The sequence below is a fragment of the Pristis pectinata genome, chromosome 2, assembly GCF_009764475.1.
Source record: "Pristis pectinata isolate sPriPec2 chromosome 2, sPriPec2.1.pri, whole genome shotgun sequence".
NCBI lineage: Eukaryota > Metazoa > Chordata > Chondrichthyes > Rhinopristiformes > Pristidae > Pristis > Pristis pectinata.
The window spans coordinates 85,572,739-85,580,633 of record NC_067406.1 but is presented as its reverse complement, the minus strand read 5'-3'; positions in this window follow the sequence as shown (position 1 = coordinate 85,580,633).

Genomic DNA, 7,895 nt, shown 5'->3' with positions numbered 1-7,895 from the left:
GAAGCTTGGCGACACTTCCGGCTGCCCCCAGAACACTCTACGCAAAAGATGCATTTCACTGTGTGTTTCGATGTACATGTGACTAATAAAGATATCAAACATCTGAATATCAGAGGATGTCAGGAAAAAAACCACCAGCATTGGCAACTGACTACACAGGGGGCAGGGTTTGGAGATCATCAAGACTGTCGGGGGTACTACATCAGTGCTTCATCGTTGGGGGGAGGCCGTCTGCCATTCAGCCCACGCTGCTTGAGACTGGGCCACTTCCAACCAATCAGTTTGGCCCTCCAGATCTAGATCAGATGTCTTTGGGCAGGATGCCGGACCAGAGCCAGCAAGACCTAGCTCACAGATACTGCCTGCCTGGTCATTCCCAGCATTTACTGTTTTAATTCGAGATTTATGGCAGCTGCAGTACTTTGGTTTTGTGCTCTACATGCATGGGTTCTGAAATTAGGTATTTTCCTTTTTTTTGGCGGCATCCTATTTAGTAGAGACACAAGAGACTGCTGATGCTGGAATCTGGAGCACAAAACAAGGTGCTGGAGGAACTCAGTGGGTCAGGCAGCATCTGTGGGAGGAAAGAAATAGTCAATGTTTTGGGTCGAGATGCAGGATTTTGACCTGAAACATCGACGATTTCTTTCCTCCCACAGATACTGCTTGACCCGCTGAGTTCCTCCAGCACCTTGTTTTTTGATCCTATTTAGTAGGTTTTATTTCATCCATGGCTTCAGTTCTAACTCATGCCACTAGAATATACTGACCCCCTCTACATGAAACTTACATAGTCCAATACATGACTTCAAGGCTTGGATGGGTGTGTAGGAGGTGCTGTGGACTATCAACAATAGCAAGAATGTACGCCACTATGACCTGTATCATGGCCCAGTATACCCCTCAGTTTATCATCAGATCTACCCAAGTTCAATGAGGAGTGCAGGGGGCCCTGTGGGGTGCAGCACCCAGCATACCAAAAAATGATGTGTTGTCAGCCTAGTGAAGCTTCAATACAGAGCTACTTGCAAGCAAAAACCACATGCAATAGAACAGAGCTAAGTAATCTCAGCGCCAACACATCAGATCAATACTTGCAAAAGGTGATTAAAGAGCTAATGGGAGAAACTTTTCCAACCTCAGCAATGGTGGGGCCCAGAATGTGGGTGCTAAAGGCTACAGCATCTGCAGTCCGGTTCTGTCAGAACAGATGATCCATCCCTCTCCTTATCTTGTTCCACTCGTCACCTTCCCTTCTCGTCAGACTCCATAACCTGCAGCCCTTTGCTGTCTCCACCTATCACCTGCCAGCATCTGTTGCTATCTCCACCCCTCCCTCCCTCACCTGTCTCCAGCTGCCCTTCAACCCCTCCTCACCTGGGTCCCCCTATCGTTTGCCAGCTCCTGCCCCACCCCTCCCCACTTTATACTGGCTATCTTCCCCTCACACTCTCAGTCCTGGGGCAGGGTCTCGACCCGAGACATTGACTGTCGCTTTGCTTCTTCAGATGCCGCCTGACCCGTTGAGCTCCTCTAGCAGCCTGCTTTTTGCTCTAGGCTCCAGCACCTGCAGTCTCCTGTGTTTCTTGATGATCCCGCTCCACTTCTTTCTGAGATTCCCATCATCATAGGAGCCATTCTCTAGCCAATCTGATTCACTCTATGTGATATCAAGAAACAAGTGAGAGCACTGGATATAGCAATGGCTACAACGGCAGACAACAACCCAGCTGAAGTACTGAAGCTCAGCACTCCAAAACTTGTGCCGCCAGCCAAGCTGTTCCAATAGAGTCACAAGACACTGTAGATGCTGGGATAAGATATCTTTATTAGTCACGTGTACATTGAAACACACAGTGAAATGCATCTTTTGCGTAGAGTGTTCCGGGGGCAGCTCATAATTGTCGCCACGCTTCTGGCGCCAACATAGCATGCCCACAACTTCCTGACCCGTACGTCTTTGGAATGTGGGAGGAAACCGGAGCACCCGGAGGAAACTCACGCAGACACGGGGAGAATATACAAACTCCTTACAGACAGCAGCTCAGGTCGCTGTCGCTGTAATAGCGTTACGCTAACCGCTGCACCAGCAACAAACAACCTGCTGGAGGAACTCAGTGGGCCGAGCAGCATCTGCGGGAGGAAAGAAACTGTCGACGTTTCGGGTCGAAACCCTGCACCAGGACTGAGAGTGGAGAGGCGAGATGGCTGGTATGGGGAGGAGAAGGGGGGTGGTGAGAAAGGATTCCGAGGCAATTGGTGGACGGAGGAGGGGTAGTGACCGGCAGGTAGTGCCATGTGGGGGGAGGTGAGCGGGGGTGGACTTGGAGGACCGTGGCAGTGAATGATAGATGAAGGCGGAGCTGTTCTAACACTGACATCTATCTGACAATGTGGAAAATCGCCCAGGCATGTTCACAAACATGGATCAAACAGCTGAATCCCAAAGGTATTGGGAGAGTAACAGCCCTTGATACCACTGTGGAATTTGACCAAGTGTGGTGTTAAGGTGCCCCAGTTAAAACTGAAGTCAATGGACATCAAAAGGAAAACACTCCAGCTGTTGGAGTCACACCTCACAAAAAGGAAGATGGTTGTGGTAACCAGAGGTCAATCACCTCAGCCACAGGACACGAACGCAGAAGTTCCTCAGGGCCGTGTCCTAGGTCTGGTCATCTTCAGCTGCTTTATCAATGAGCTTCCTTCCCGCATTCTCCTATGACATATAATGAGGCCGTTCAGCCTAATGAGTTTACGCCGGCTCTCAGCAATATCACAATCCTATTTCCTCCTCTTACTTCCCCATAATCTCTTCTCTCATCAACTACAGCCCGATCTCCCAATCCTAAAGTAATCACCTAGGATTAGGAGATGTATCTCGTAGAGTAATTTACAGCAGTCAGTTAACCAGCATGTCTTTGGGATGCGAGAGGAAATTGGAGGACTTGTGGTAAACCCCTATGGTCAGAGGGAGAACATACAAACATAGAGCTAGCACTGGAGGTCAGGATCAAACCTGGGCTGCTGGAGCCCTGAGGCAGCAGCTCTGTTGCCCATCATAGGGTCAGAAGATGAGATGTTCACAGATGATTGCACAATGTTCAATTCCATTGGCAAATGAAGCAGTCCATGCCTGCATGCAACAAGACCTACAAAACATTCAGGCATGGGCTGATAAGAAGCAAGCAACATTTGCACCACAGGATTGCTAGGCAATGCCCATATCTGAAAAAAAGAAAGTGAAAATCCTTTGCAATAGCACTGTGGGAGTCCCTTCAGCAGAAGGGCTGTGGCAGTTCAAGGTGGCAGCTCAGCAGTGATACAAGAAACTTGAAAATGAATTTAAAAATAAATCCATTGGGTTTAAACCACACTATAAATTACTCATAATGTATGCAGTTGCTGTTTGAATAAAGACATTAGTTTATTTGAACTAGCACCTTTCCTAAAGCACAGGGTATAAGAATAACAAATCAATGCTTTTGTTACTAATATAGCACTACTTAACTTCCATGTCTTGCTTTTAATTTGTTACCTCATATCAGGTTGTAAGTAGCTAACTCAATTAGCTTCTGAACAATTAATTCACCAAATTACTCAGTAATAACTTCACTTGAATTGTTAGTGAATCATTGAAATAGTCTAGTACTGAAAGTCTACTACTGAACTCAAAACCATTTACTGAATAATTTAAATTCGAAAATGGTAACTTGAATTAAGCAATTACAATAAAATGGATATTCATCATTTCAATGCACTTGACAGTTGAATTATGGAATCACTCAAATTATGTGCCTTTGAGTTATCAGATGTCGACTCTACAATGCAAAGCATATCTTCATTCATTTACTACAACCCTTTAATAATTACATTTCAAAACAATCAATATTACAAGGTTCTCAAAAATGGTTTAAGATAAGCTGCTGTGAAAGATAGGTTCTTCTATGCAATCACAAGAATTACATTGCAGTACCACAATCCATCATCTACTGGGGCAGGCTAGACAACTACCAATCTGCTTTGTTGCCTGCCTCAGAGAGCTGACAATTTGTTTCATTAACACACATCTCTGCAGTATGAAGTTAATCCTACAACACTGGTAATCACACAAGTTTTGGATGGTGATCAAACAGCTCTGACACCCACATGTTGCCAATCAAATCCTGAACCCATATGGCACTGCAGGTAAGTTAAGGAATCATTTGTGCAAAACCTTTTATCTATATAGATTCATAAGGCATTGACAAACCGAATAGTGAATGGTCCTTTTATATCCAATACCTGACAATTTATGTGATAGATATGATGGAAACAATAAGGCTGGCAAACAACCAAACAACAACGGTAACATAAGTTGTGGTTAGAATGATAAACCTGCTGGTAGCATTCCATAATACAAATCAGATACAGTTCCAGCTTGGTTCACCAGCTACATCTTCTGGGAACATCTCAGCTTGTAAGAGTATAAATTATGTCATTGTGCACCATTTATCACATCATGCCCTGGAGAGCTGTTATCACTAACATTAAATAAAATATATTGTCAGTTAAATAAAAATGTGCCATATTTTCCTGCGATATTTTAAAAAAATCTATTGGCCATGAAAAAGATAAAATTTTTGCTTTAATAAAATAAACATTGCCCCCGCCAAAGCCATTTTGCTAATGCTTTGTTCTGTTGAAGTTGTCTACCCTTCTCTCCTGTGGGATTTTCTTCACAGCGTGCAGTCCTTCAGACACCAATACCCTCATACCTCTCATAAATAAACCCTGATACTAAATGCAGACATTAATCAATCTGGGTAGCATCATGACGAAGTTCAATCTTGCCTCACACACATACAATCCACCCTGTGGAAATTTCTGGGGAGCAAAGTGGGACAAGAACCTCTGGCTGATTTCCCCCCAACTCGGACACTCTCACTCACAGTGCCTGACACGGACTAACCGTGCATCATGTCAAAAGCTCCACCACTTACAGATTTCACCCCTTTACTACCCAAAAGGAGCCAGTCCTTTACTCGGACAATGTAAAAATGTTAAAATTCTAGTTGAACAAGGCCATATGAATGATACACAAAGCAAAAGCAGAATTCAGTTGACAAACTAAAATTGAGAAAGAATGAGAGGGAGGAGCTGAAGAAAAAGCAGAATGTGCCATCTTATTTTAAATAATCTTAGTCATATTTGGGTGGCGTTTCAATAAAAGGCTACTCCTAAATTTGGAGTCTATTATTGCGCTTAAGTTTGTTCCATTGTTTTTGTTAGTTAGCTTTGTGTGGCAGATTCCCAAAAATTGGTCATCTACAAGAGTAATTTGTCTCATTGTGTGAATGGTGTCCACAGCATCAAACCTGGCACCCCTCTCATGGCATGCTGCGTTCTCACCCAAGCACGCTGCATTGGTGGGCACAGTCGGTGTACCCAACGTAACCTGCTTCACACCAAACACAAGGAGCAACGCCAGCCTTACCCTTCCACAGGTCAGGGAGTGTGGTTCCTTGTCACACAGCATCGGCCCATCTCATCTATGCCAACCAAGAAGTCTAGCTGAGCTAGTCCCATTGCCTGCATTTGGCCCAATCCCTGTAAACCTTTTCTATCCTTGTACCTGTCTAAATGTCTTTTAAACATTGTAATTGTACTCACCTCTATTACTTCCTCTGGCAACTCATTCCATACACCCTCTGTGTGAAAAGGCTTTCCCTCGGGTCTCTTTTAAAGCTTTCTCCTTTCACCTTACATCTATGTCCTTTAGTCTTAGACTCCCCTACCCTGGGAAAAAGACTGTAACCATCCACCTTATCGACCCCCTCATGATTTTATAAACCTATGTACTGTGATAATTTACCTCCTGCCAGAAACTGCAGGCATCCTTCATCCTCTCCACGTTATTGTGACAGCCAGAAAGTGTTTACCATTCATGGTCTCTAAGCACAACACTCTGTAGCTGCTTCTAAATGGACACCTGCAGCAGGAGATCTTACTCTTTCCTTCCACTATTCCACTCTGCGTCTATATAAGCGAAAATATTGAAAATGCTCAGCAAGTCAGTCAGCATCTGTGGAGACAAACAGAGTTAACCATCTGTATCTACCGTCTCCTCACCCACCCAGTTCCATCCGCCTAATTTTTCCCCCTTATCTGTTTCCACCTATCGCCTGCCAACCTCTTGACTCAAACACTCCTCCCTTCCCCTAACTTGGGCTGCATCTGCTTCCACCATCACCTACCAGCCTCTGTCCACACACCCCCATCTCACTTCTATATACTGGCTGTCTTCCCTCTACATTCTCAATCCTGATGCAGGGTCTCGACCCGAAACACCAACCATCCCTTTGCCTTCACAGACGCTGCTTGGCGCACTGAGTTCTTCCAGCAGTTTGCTCCGGAATAGAATTCTATCCTTAGTTAGTAAAGGTGTTAGAATGAACACAGGTTACAAACAGGGAAAGGAAAACTAGGCCACTGTCTGGTTTTGAGAATTGCACCATAGATTTGTATATTTTAGCTGATATATTTACCATGAGTAACACCTGCATGAAAAGCTTATTAATTTCTCATTTTCCTATCTGATTTCCATGGGGATCAAACAAAAGAATAATCCATACCACCACAGCAACAATAAACTATACTAGAATTGTTTGTACAGATAATCTGAATTAACAAATAGGGAACCATCCCTCTGATGTACTCACCTGAAAATGTAATTCAACAAACAGCATTTCACATGTATCTGTTTTCTGATTGAGAATGACTTTGGTAGGGTTACATTAATCATCCCTCTTTAATTACTGTGACAAGATAATGGTAATCCTTCATCAGCAATTCTGTGTGCAGCACTTGTTAGATTCATATACACAGTTTAAAAAAAAATCATTAAACAAATGGGAATATTCAAAGTTTCCTTCAGGTCACCAAGGTGGGAGAATGACCCCAAAAGGATATTAGCCAGAGCAGCCAATCTTGAAAGAATTCATTAATGGTTCAGTTAAATTGAATGGATTAGTGATAATTGTCTTGGTCTTTACCTACAAAAGGAGAACTTACAATATCTTAGACCATATCATTATCATCAAATCACAATTTACTGCTCTGGCAACAACATTTACCAAAATTAAGATTTGTTTTTGTTAAATCAGGTGTTGCCAGCTGCTGACCTTAGCAAAACAGTACGTTTTCATTGCTACTGCCAGTGGCTGCATGTGCCTTACAAGTCGTAAGTGTATTGTAATAAAAAAACTGAAGCTTTTAGCTTTACTTGCCCTGAATTTCTCAGTCTGTCATACGTTAGGAAACACACGTGCATTCATATGAATCTATGTATCACCACCATTTCTTTGCTCAGAGCTTCGGTCCTTACATATTAAAACACCCAGGCCCTCCCTGATAATATCAAAAATACATCTTAAAGTTTCCCATTTCACACGATTTGTTTATAGAATGATTCAACTTCATGTCATTTTATCAGTACCATAAATTCGCTCTTGAAAATGTTTCTGGTAAAACCCATGGTTAGAATTGATAGTGTAGTATCCAGTATAGAAATGAAATCTTCCTGTTGACGTGTCAGACAATAGCCCACTCCACCACTGGGTGCACCTATTGGTTTATTATTGTCACTTGTACTGAGGTACAGTGAAAAACTTGTCTTGCATACCGACCGTACAGATCAATTCATTACAGTGCTGACGAATTGCTGGCTCAGAACATGGTTACACTGGGTGCCACCAGATTTATGGTCGAGAGGAAAGGAACTGGAGCAAAAACAGCCAGTTCCAAGCCAGGAGAGAAAGCAAGAAGATTTTGAGTGGATGACAACGTCTCCAGGTCAGGCAGGTGCACTCCGATGGAATCTAAAAATCATCAAGGTATACAGAGCCAAGAATTTACTT